Consider the following 12382-nt stretch of genomic DNA (forward strand, 5'->3'; position numbering starts at 1 on the left):
GGTTATGAATGGGTGAATGACCAAGGACCCTGCACCCAGGTGACCAGGACTAGGGCACCAGAAAAAACCTGCTTTATATCACTGTGGATTAGATATGGCTACAGTTTTATAATAAGTAGAATAATAAATATGTACTCTTTTGTGTCTAATTTCTTTCATTCAGCATAATGTCTTTTAGATTCATCTATGTCATTTTGAGGAGCAGTAAGTACTCTGTTCTTTTCTTTTCTTTTCTTTTCTTTTTTTTATCACCAAGCAGTATTCCATGGTGTGGATGATGAACGTGTTTATCCATCTTCGTGTTGATGGGCAACTTGGCTGTTTCCAGCCTTTAATCCTATGAATACAGTTGCTAAGAAGGGAAGGGGGGCTCTGGTGGCCCACATCCCCATGCATACTTGGTGTTCAGTGTTTGAAATTTTAAATTTTAATCATTCAATGATGCTGTTCATTAATAGGTGATTTTAAGGGAAAGTTGTATGTCATTGCCATAAATTAAAACCCAGTTTTATCTGCCATATTTAGAAAAATCAATATGACAGAAAGAAAATCAGTGTTCTTTTCTTGCTTGGTGAGGGCTCTGAGCTGAGCCTTGTTTGCTCTTTTTAAGAAGAGACAGAGCATGAAAGACTCTTAACTCTGGGAAACAAACTAGGGGTGGTGGAAGGGGAGGTGGGCGGGGGGTGGGGGTGATTGGGTGGCGGGCACTGAGGTGGGCACTTGACAGGATGAGCACTGGGCGTTATTCTGTATGTTGACAAATTGAACACCAATAAAAAATAAATTTATTTAAAAAATTAAAATTAAAATTAAAAAAAAAAAGAAGAAAGATCATCTCAGGGGCACCTGGGTAGCTCAGTCAGTTAAGCATCCGACTCTTGATTTCAGCTCAGATTGCGATCTCAGGGTCCTGGGATTGAACCCCACGGGCTCTGTGCTCAGTGGGGAATCTGCTTCAGATTCACTCTCTTTGCCCCTCCCCCTGTTGCACTCTCTCTCAAATAAATAATAAATCCTTTAAAAAAAAAAAAAAGAGAGAGAGATCAGTTCAGCTTTCCCTTGGGAAAACAATGGGCTAACACCTCACTATGGAACTGTGAGGACTTAGAGGGTGGATCCAAGAGCCCTCATTGCCGAGGGTCTTCTAAGTAGAGCATGAGTTCAATATATGTCTGATTAAACAAATGGATGGATGGATGGATGGATGGATGGTTGAATGGGAACAGGTAAACAGCATATAGGATAATTCAGCTATTTGATGTGTTTTGTGTCCAGTCTCATCCCATCAATAACTGATATGGTTGGACCAGCCCTGTGGTTCTTATTTTTTGTTTTTTAGGATTTACTATTTATTTTAGAGAAAGAGAGAGAGAGAAAGAGAAAAAAAAGAGAGACTGAGCTAGGGTTTCTCAGGCTCACTCCCTACTGGTGAATTTAAAACATGAGAATGAGAATTTACAGTTTGGGGAAGAGAAAGACAGGTAGCCCAAATGATCGGTTATCAAAAACAACCAAATCTCTACATCGAAGGAGCCTCAGCGCGAGGAGGCGGCCTGGCTCCTTATCTCCTTATATGGCTGGCAATGTGTTTATTCGAGATTGCTGCCTCTGAAGTGGTGCCTCTTTGAAATGGATGTCTTGGCAATCAAAGCTTAAATCAGACACTTGCATTACAAAAAAAGAACAAACCTCCACCACCCATGGGGTTTACATTCCACTGCACCTCCATCCCATCCCCACCCATCCCATTCTGTAAGACCTTGGAAAAGAGTGCAAAAGCTCTTTTTCATCTGCTTCCATGAGCTTCCATTTTGGCTTATTCCAGGCCAGATGTCTTGAGATGACATTACCTTAGGCTGAAACCAGACCAGAATGGTTCCTTAGGCTGAGGAACCATGTTGGGCTGGGTGCTGGGAAGCTCATTAAAATAAAGTCTCCTGAATCCCATTCTCAGGTAAATTCAGATTTGGCAGGTCTCAGACATGGCCCAGGAATTAGATTTTTAACAGCCTTCCCAGGTGATTCTAATTTACAGCCAGATTTAGGACCCACGGTAGGTAGGAATGGCAACAAGATGGCTAAGGACTGGAGCTGATAATTAATATGAGGCTATCACTCAGCCTTCCCAGCTAGGGACAGTGCATATAAGCAGAGGACCATTCGGAGCAATCATTAAATCACCCCAGGTCAGCAGAGACGCCTGGGGAGAGTCTGCCGAGCTGCCCCACATAATAGCACTCTCTCATCCAACATTTGCACATCCCTGGGATGTTGTGCTGAATGGAAAAAAAAAAAAAGAAAAAGAAAAAGCATATGGGAATATCTGCAAAGGAAAAATTCAAAGCTGTATCATGTCTGCAGACCTGAGGAAAAACAACACTTCCATTGATAATGATACCCGAACAATTGGAAGTGAGAGGTCTCTGGAAACAAACAAAGGAGACTGGGCAGGCAGCCTTACTGCTAACAGACTGAGCCACAGGAGACAGTGAAACCTTTGTCATAATGAAGGCTTTAATTTATCATTAAAATAAAAAACCTGCTCCAAAAAATTGAAATAGAGTGTTGGTGGTTTTTGGGATCAGATTTCATTTTACCCTCAGGAACAGATAATTATTTTCCTCTTATGCTGACCCCAACAGGATTACATTCAGTTATTTTTAAAAGAGAGTACATAGCAAACAAGGAAAATCAATATTGCTCCAATTCCAGAGCTACCCATATGAGAGTCACGGGAGGAGCCAGGGAAGAAACCCTCCCTTTAGCCGTGACAGATCACGGGAACACCAGACACACTGTCCATCAACCACACTGGTTTGGGCCCAGCAGATTCCCTCCTCATATTTGATTTTCAACTCTTGGGTAAGTTAGGATCAATACGCTCTTTCGTGCTACTTTAAAAGTCCACCAGTCTTATTTGTTATTTTCTCTTCACCGGTGGAGTCTTATTTGTTATTTTCTCTTCACCGGTGGTAGGGCTGCATCATAATTAACAGCCCTGAGTGTGCCTGCATTTCAGTTAAGATTTTGTGCTGTGGTTCAGGTGAAATCTGGAGACGGCTGGGTGTGTGCTGGCCGTGTGCTGACATCTGAGCGGGCAGCCCAGGTCTCGGGGCGGGAGGGTGGGGGAGTGGGGAGCAGCCTTGAAGTAGACACAATGACTTCTAATTCAAGGAGTTATTGATTTATTGCACCTGGATTCTATGAAAGGGTGAAAACCACCACTGGCTGGAAAAAAGGTGTGTTTTGTTTGGCTCATATATGCTGATTATATATATATATATATATACTCATTTATATTTAAATCATTGACTATAGCAGTTACTGTTGGCACAGTGCTTAGCTCTCTTTCACCATGCACTGGGTGCTCTGGGTGTTGGCTGCCCCTTTGTCTGGAATTGCTTCCCCTGTGAGCTGCCTGGAAGATTATGCCCTCCTTCCCAGTAGGGTGTGAACTGCAGGCCAGGATGGCTGGATGAGCTTGAGGGCTCTGAGTGGGACAAACTCAGAGACAATTTACATTCCAGAGCTCTGCATGACGTCAGGCAGGTCCCCTAGTTACCCCTTGTCCTATCTCATTTTTTAATTCTCTTACAGTTTCCCCCAAGAGCCTTACTTGATAAATCACCTGCCCAAGAATTGCCATCTCAGCCTCTGTTTCTAAGGAGACCACCGCAGCATTGTAGGATTCCAAAGATAAGAAAGCCAAATCTTGCTTCAAAGGACTCAGAGGCCAGAGTCCGAGACGTATGAATGGGTGCCACTCAGGACACAATTGCTCCAACAGTAAGGTGTGCAGAGTGCACAGGGGGTCAGTTCAAGACCAGGAGGGTCAGACAGCCTGGGTTTGAACTCTGGCTTCCCCATTCACATACTATGTAACTCTGCGACGTGGGTACTGTGTTAGTGATAGACTTCTCCTCATCTGATAGTTTGAGGCTTAATAAGTGGGGAAGCTCTGCAGGGTGCCTGAGTCAGGGTGAAAGTCCAATGCTGTGAGCTGCTCTTGTGCTGGGACTGCTGGGGAACACCTTCATTGTTGGAATTCAGATTAATTCCTTCCCTGCCTCCCTCCCTTCCTCTAGCTCGACTGATCACAAACCTGCTCCAGATTAGATTAGCCCGTTTTCTTTTCTTTTTTTTTTTTTTTAATTTTTTTATTTATTTATGATAGTCACAGAGAGAGAGAGAGAGGCAGAGACACAGGCAGAGGGAGAAGCAGGCTCCATGCACTGGGAGCCTGATGTGGGATTCGATCCCAGGTCTCCAGGATCGCGCCCTGGGCCAAAGGCAGGCGCCAAACCGCTGCGCCACCCAGGGATCCCCAGATTAGCCCGTTTTCTAAATAGAGATTATAATCCGTTGCTTTAAGTCATGTTAAAAGTAGGCAAATTCCTGAGCTCCTCTAGGCACAAAGTCCCAGCCATGTTTCCTTATTTATTGCCTGGCTTTGTGGTCTTACAGTTGCTGAACCTCCCACATTGGGAAGCAAATGACAGATGGGGCTGGCTCAGTGCCTCCCCTACCAGCTCGTTCTAGCTCTGCCACAGGAGAAAGGAAAGCAAACTGCAGACACATACCCATTATGAAAGCAGCCTGCCTTAGCCCTTTGACTTTACTGTGTCCCAGAATGCTTCCAACTGGTCACCTGTGCAAAGGGAGAAGGTGGTGGAACAAAATTGAGTAGCTGGAACTCGAGTTACCCAGACCTTAGGGGTTGAACTCATATTTTTTTTTTAAAGGTTCTCAAAAGGAGTTGCACTTGGAGCTTCTAGAACAGTGGGTCTCCCTGCAGCTGTCCACTGGAATCACCTTTGGAACTCTAAGACCAAATGATGCCCAAGTCCCAACTGTAGAGATTCTGATTTACTTGGAGTCAGGAAATTTAAAAGCTTCCAACATGATTCTAATGTGCACTCAAGGCTAAGAGAACCATGGGCTAAGAAGATGGTGGCAAGAAGGTCACACAAATTGGTGGAGAGAGCTAGCTCAGCCCTTCAGACACCATCTGTGAACCAGAAAGCAGTTGTCACCAGACAGCAAGGCTTATGTGCCATCATCTGGGCTTTGCAGCCTTCAGAACTGTGAGAGATGAATGTGTGTTGCTTGTAAGCCACCAGTGTCTGCTATTTTGTTATAGCAGTCCAAACAGATTAAAACAGACCCTAATTATATAACTGCAGTCACTTACTCTCTACCGGGTACTATATTAAGCACTTAATAAGGGCTGTCTAATTAAATCTTCACAATAGCTCCATGAGGTAGGTACTAGGATGGTCCTCAGTCTTCAGATGATAACACTGAAGCTCAGAGAGCAAATAAGTGGCTAAGTTAGCCTAGCTCCAAAGCTCACACTCTTAACTTTGTTGGATGGTCTACCTCATTAATGGTTAAGGGCTTCTCCTTGGTTGCACATGCCCATGGCAGTGACTTGCAGGCTTTTTCATTTTAAAAGTAAGTGGAAACCACAACATAAAGAACATCCAGCATATTGTCTAGAACCTTTATTTGGACAATGAAGGTTCTGTCCTAATTGTAATCTAGGTAAGGAAAAGAAAGCCACAGTTGACCTTGCCTTGAAGTGATTTCCTACAAAGAGTTTTGCTGCAAGGTGAGTAGTGGAGGAATGTACCCAGAATCTCCTTGAAGCTCTCCAGAGGGATTTCTGTGAGAAATGGCCACTTCTGTAAAAGCTCCAGAAGGTGTCCCCACTGCTACATACTTTTCGAAAGACAGCCTAACAGGTAGGTAGGCTGTGAAATCTCCCTTGCTATAGGTTTCAAAGCCCTTTAGAAATACTTTCAAAACAGGATGGTTTTTTCAAGTTGATTTCTTTTTATGTCTGGTCTTCAGTAGATGGAGCTAGCTTTGGGGGATTTTAATTAATATGAACACGTAGATAAATCAAATAGACTCTTTTTAAGAATCAGATCACTAAATGAACCAAGCAGACATAACCCTAACTCAGGTTCAAATATGCACTGATGCTTTCCACTGATTTCTTTAGAAGCCAGCGTAACTCACACTGGATATCTACGAGGCCAATACCCTCCACCAGTGTTGGAGGCACTGACTGGAAAGATGCCTTAAAAAGAATGAATCTGTAATAAGGTAACTAGAGTTCTTCTGTAACAACATAAAAGCAGGACGAAAAGTTTCATAATACTCAAAAGTGAAATGAAAACACCTCAGTTCATTTCTTTATGGGGTAACAAACATGGTATCTCAGGAAATTGTATGAACCAACTGCAAACAGAAGTAGATGACATGATCCCTAACGGTGATCACCTTTAAGTTAAATATGAAATGAGCAAAAAAGTCCACCCTCTTCAAAGGTCTCCTTCAAAGGGTTGGCCTTGATTTCTTGTGGGCCCACTACAAAGGCAGGAACTTGTTTCTGGAAGCTAAGACTTGAGAGATGGCTAGAGTCTTCCCATCAGTCCCAGACGCTAATGTGACTCCCTAGTCAGATAAATTAGCTGGCCCATCATAGCCGGAGAGGAAATTCTAGACGGATGGGCCATGGGAGGCCTGATGAGGGAGACCTGGGAAGCTTCTAGAGACATCACCATGCAGTATAAGCAGGTCAGCTGAAAGCTGACCTCACACTGTTCTCTTTTATGAGGGGCTTCAAATTTACTAAGAATGTCATATTTAGAATGAGGGTGATACAAGATTCACTTTATTATTATAAAATTTGGAAATTTGGTTATAGAGGGAAGGCATAAGGGGAAGACAGTCATCTCCAAGCCAAGAAGATGACCTAGAATAGATCCTTCCCTCACAGCCCACAGAAGGAACCAACTCTGCCACCACTTTGATCTCAGATTTCTAGTTTCCAGAACTGTGAGAAAATACATTTATGTTGTTTAAGCCTTCCAGTCTGAGGTAAACTAGCAAACTAACAAAACAGCACACTAATATAAATGCTCAATGTTTCTTGGGACTTTATCTGTGGGAATTCCTGTTAGATCATCTATACCTTGAAATTTAAAAAAATATATATATTCAAATTGGCATTATAGCCCACCGTATCACTGGAAATGGAACTGTTTTTGCTGCCATTTAGAAACAAATTCTTTTTTTTTTGAAGTTTTGAGTAGTTATTTTTACTTTTTATGTATTTTTCTAAGTTGATGCGGACACCTTCTTCTTTCTCAGCCTTCTTTGCCAAGTCCTCTAATTTTGCCTATTCTTCCAATCAAAGTCCCCTTCTTGGGCCTCCTCGAATCACAGAAGGCTAACACGAGAAAGCATATCATCTTGATATCCCCAGAACCTCATCTACAGAGTGAGCATAGGAAGATCGAGGAAGACAAAACTGCACATCTTGCAAACTCCTTGTATGTTGTCACTGGCTTCAGAAGAACTCAGATTTCCATCCTCATTTTTGCCACCCCATTCCTGCCAGAAGTTCTTAAATGAACTTCTGGTCAAGGGGCATCTGTCAATGCATTGTGAGGAGCTAAGTGCCTATGACAGAGACTTACAAATCCATTACTTAAAAAGAATCCCGGAAGTCCTGTTTAATGGAAACTATTTCTATTGTTCACCTGCTGTCATGCAGGTGAACTACTCACCAGGTTCATCTGGCTACTCACCAGGTTGTCCTGAAGGAGCCCAATTTCTACACTGATTCTTGCTCTATGGTGGGGCAGGGTGTGGGGGTACATATTCATGGAACTTCATTGCCGTCCTTTCCAGTCCCAGACCCTCTTTATCCTTCTGCCACCAAATCTGGACTCTTCCTCTCTTCACCCATCAGCATTATCACCTATCTAGTTCCTTGAACCAAAAATCCAGGCATGGACCTTGATATATACACTTTTCTTCTCCTTCATATCCAGCCCCTTAGCAAGTCCTATTTGGTCCTCCTCTAAAGTACCTCCACCTGGCTACAGACCATGACAGTTCTCATATTACTGAGGTCCTTAGTATAACAACTTATATGTTGAGCTCATTTTTGGGACCTCACTTGTCAATGTCTCTTTCCCATTCTGTCTCCTAAAGCCAACGCAATAGCTCCTCCAACGTGACTGCTGTCAAGCCCTGCTGTTACTTCTTGCTCAGGTCAACCTGATTCTTAGAGGCCAACGTGGTGTCCTTCAAACATTAAAAAAAAAAAAAATTCAGAACCCAAGGTTTTAAAGTGAGGTTCTGCAGTGGTTCTCTGGTTACACACTGTGAAGTACAAAAATAAAGAGCCAGCTGAGTTTGGGGTCCTGGCTTTTGAAGTACAGGGAGGTGGCTGGGCCCCACACTCTGCCTCTCCACTTCTCAGTACATGTGTTTTCACACACATGTCCTTCCAGAGTCTTTGATGGTGAGTGAGGATGAAAACATGCAAGAATGAATCAGAAAATACTAAAACCACCGCTACCACCACCAATGGTTTATCAATTCATATGGAGAGGGAGGGGTGTCATTTATCTTTGTAATCCCCACAGCACCTAGCACAATGTTTGGATAAAGTATTCACAAAAACTCATTTAAATGAAAGATGGATATTACTAATATATAGAAAAATGCTCTTTGATATGTCAGTAGAAGATAGTGGTTAAGGCAGGGGCTTTGCAGTCAGTGCACACCTAGAGTCTTAGATTAATTGTGTGGGCTCAATTTCAAGTAGAGAATATTAATACCAAGATTGTTGTGTGATATGAGCTAAGATACTTAATGGGGTTAGAAGTGTGCCTGGCACAAGATAAGCACACAGTTATAGTTACTTTTATGGTCAAAATTACAGAATCTTTCTCTCATGCTCTTAATATTAAGATTTCAAGGGGGACCCCTGGGTGGCTCAGTGGTTTAGTGCCTGCCTTTGGCCCAGGGCATGATCCTGGAGTCCTGGGATCAAGTCCCAAATCAGGTTCCCTGCATGGAGTCTGCTTCTCCCTCTGTCTGTGTCTCTGCCTCTCTCTTTCTCTGTGTCTCTCATGAATAAATAAATAAAATCTTAAAAAAAAAATTAAGATTTGGCTGACACAGTTGTCTACAGGAAATAAGTGCTATGGGAGAAGAATCTTGCTTTGGAAGGCTGTTCAAGGAGGTTTTTCTCATAGAAGAGATGTAGATTTGAGACCGTACTGGTGGTCTCATCATAAGGTCTCAAAGATAGTGATGTTATCGTTCATATGAAAGATCGATGCTGTAGAAGCTGAAAATGTGAAGGTGCTTACAAAGCTGGCGCTCTGCACTCTAGAGTGACAGGGTAGCAGAGCTGGGAATAGGCGCAAAGGCCTCATTGTGAGTTGCTTTTCCCATGTCTGAGGGGCCTGGCAGCTTACCATGTCCCTGGGGCCCTGGTAAGTTCCCTCACATAGCTTTCCAAGAAGCTGCTATTTAATTTCATAACTGGATGCCCATTTCTTTGGCTTGGAGCTCACAAAGGAAACACAATGGGGTCTCATCAGTCATTGGGGTGGGCATCTTTGCTCTTTGCTACCTGGGATCCAGCCTCCCTTTCTCTGCTCAGGTGCCTTATGTTCTGCTCTGGCGATTAGCCTGTCTCTAGACTTGCAGCCTTGCTCAGAGGCATGGCTGAGCTCCCTAGCCTTAGTTGAGGATGGACACAAGAACCAACCACAGCCAGTAAGTTGCAACAAAAACATTTGCCAGGGCTCATTTCAGACAAAGAGCCTCTACCTCTTTTCCCTGGACTTGAACCAGGCATGAGAGCTGGAGCTGCTGGAGCTTCTGAGTCATCTTGCAACTATGCATACAGGACCTGCCTGAGAATGGAGCTGACACAGCAGAGGGCAGAGCAAAGAGATGGTGGGGGAGATATGAGGTATCTCATATTGCCTGACCTTGGATCAAGCTGTGCCTGAAGCCTGCACCTGGACATTTTCTGTTACATGAGCCAGTGCATTTTTTTTTAAGTTAGTTTGAGTCTGGCTTGCTATAAATTAGAACCATAAAGTTCCTTATGACATTTAAAGTCATCAGTAATCAAAATCCATTTTTTTAGAAGCCAATTCAGACTGGCAGAGAATGAAGAGAGTATGAGACCTTGTTGCTGGCAAAGTTGGGGTATCTGGTAGGTTGAAGAATGGGCATCCTCCACATGTCTCTGTTTGAATTCCCATAACCCATGAATGTTTCCTTACATGGCAAAAGGGACTTGGCACATGTGATTAAGTTAAGGTCTTGACATGGGGAAGATGGATCTGGGTGAGGCCAATCATATAATCACAGGTGTCCTTACAAGAGGGAGGCAGAGAGTGATACTACTGCAGAGAATAGAGAAGGGGATGTGGTGATCTTAGCAGAGGAGGGAGAGAGATGGGAAGACACTATGCTGTGGGCTTTGAGGAAGGAGGGAGGGGCCAGGAGCCAAGGAATGCCAGGAATGCAGTTTTAGAAACTGGGAAAGGTAAGATAAGGGATTTTCCTAGATTTTCTCTAGAACCTCTGGAAGGAGTAGAGAGAACATGGCTGAGGCCACACTTGGCTTAGGCCTAGTGACACGGATTCAGACTCTTGACCTCTAGAACTGGAACAGACAATTTTACATTGTTTTAAGCCACTTAGTTTATGGTGATTTGATGAGTAATAAGAAACTACTAGGGGGAAGGAGGATAGCCTCCATTCCCATTGGCTTCATTCTTTGGGTGGTGAAATTGTCATCGTGGCTCAGACACATGTAGGGGACAGTTAAGGAAGAAAGGGGCTTGGAGGGGCTTAGAGCTTGATTCTGCATTGTGCCCATGCCAGCTGTGGCCACTGCTTCTGTTCCCACTTTGGCTCTATTTGCTCCCTCATCAGAGCCTTATTTCTTCTTGTGCCAGGGCTCCATGCTCGCTTCCATCTCTCTTTCTTTTTTTTTTAAAGATTTTATTTACTTATTCATGAGAGACACAGGCAGAGGGAGAAGCAGGCTCCCCGCAGGGACTTGATCCCAGGAGCCTGAGATCATGCCCTGAGCCAAAGGCAGACGTTCAACCACTGAGCCGCCCAGGCGCCCCTCGCTTCTATCTCTTAAAGAAACTTAACTCGGGGAGGTGGAAAAGAAAAAAAAATGTGAGTGCAGGAGCTTAAAGCATTCTGAGGCATGCAGGGCCGGTGGGGGACACAGAGGGATATTTATGGAAGGAATGAAGCTTAGACCAGTGAGAGGCACCTGCAGCCCTCAGACATCAGGCTTCAGACTGATTTCAGAAGAAAATGTCTCAAAGTCACACCTGGGATGCTGCTTCTCAAACATAGTCTGATATTAACATTTAATTAATGAACATTAATGAACAGTAGCCTCTTCAGTTTCCTCAATAAGGGAATGTTTGTAGGGGCTGGCATTTACTGAGCATTTATTACATGCCAGGCATAGTTCCAAGAGCTCTGCAGGTAGGGGAGTCCAAAGTCACAGCTAGCAGGCAGCCGAGCAGGAGGATCCTCAGAGTCCAGGCTCTTGGCCAGCACACTGAGCAGCCTGGGACTGTTGGATGCAAGGATACCCCGGACCTGCCCCCATGCCATCAATAAAGCTGTTTTTCTTTCCAAAAAAACCCTAAAGAACCTGGCTGTGGGGAGGTGTGGTGGGGAGGAGAGGGAGGTGCACTGGGCCACCTGGCTTCAGCCTTGGTGAATGCGGCCTGGCACAGGAAACAGATTTTCTACCCTTTGTCAGAAAGAGTCAGCCTACTGTCTTGGTGTCTAAGGATCCTAGAGCTCCAGAACTTTAGGGTGCTGGGGAGTGCTTTACTTAGCAGCATTTGATATCAAGGAATGAAAGAGAGGAAGGGACCCTTTGCGAACTTGGAAACAGCCACCAGCTTCAGATTTTCTTTCTTCTCAGAGACTCGTGGACTTCACAGACACATCTCCTTCAATCCTCATGACAGCTCCTTTTGGTGTCTACATTATCCACATTTTACAGGGAAGTAAACCTGAGTAAGGGGTCATAGGGTCGGAGAACAGAGCCCAGATTCTAACCAGCCATGTCCGACTCCACAGTCCAGGACCTCAACTACCCCTAATAGATCATGTCTTACAAAAGTTCCACTTTTGAGGCAAATTGAGGAGTGATGCAGAGACAGATGGAAGTATCTAGAAATGAAGCTTCTCCAGTCCTTCCACTCTCCTCTTCCAATCACAATGTTGGACAACTGACACTCATCACAGAAAAATCAATGTGAGAACAACACATGTTCCTTTGCTGCAGGACTGGGTGCCCTTAGGCCCCTGTGTTCTATTTATCTATAATCTGACTTGGAAACAAAAACGCCGTGCTGGAGAAAGGGGAGCCCTCTTGCACTGCTGGTGAGAAGGCAAGCTGGTGTAGTCACTCTGGAGAACAGTGTGGCGGTTTCTCAAAAAGTTGAAAATAGAGCTACCCTACTACCCAGCAATTGCACTACTAGGTATTTATATCAGACATACAAAG

At 44.1% G+C, this 12382-nt stretch overlaps 1 protein-coding gene across 1 annotated transcript in view; it reads right to left on the reverse strand.

Moving 5' to 3' along the window:
• HYDIN (HYDIN axonemal central pair apparatus protein) overlaps positions 1–12382 on the reverse strand; it is a 332032-nt gene that overhangs the window by 141092 nt on the left and 178558 nt on the right. The gene's annotated exons all lie outside the window — the stretch shown is intronic.

The sequence above is a fragment of the Vulpes vulpes genome, chromosome 12, assembly GCF_048418805.1.
Source record: "Vulpes vulpes isolate BD-2025 chromosome 12, VulVul3, whole genome shotgun sequence".
Lineage (NCBI taxonomy): Eukaryota > Metazoa > Chordata > Mammalia > Carnivora > Canidae > Vulpes > Vulpes vulpes.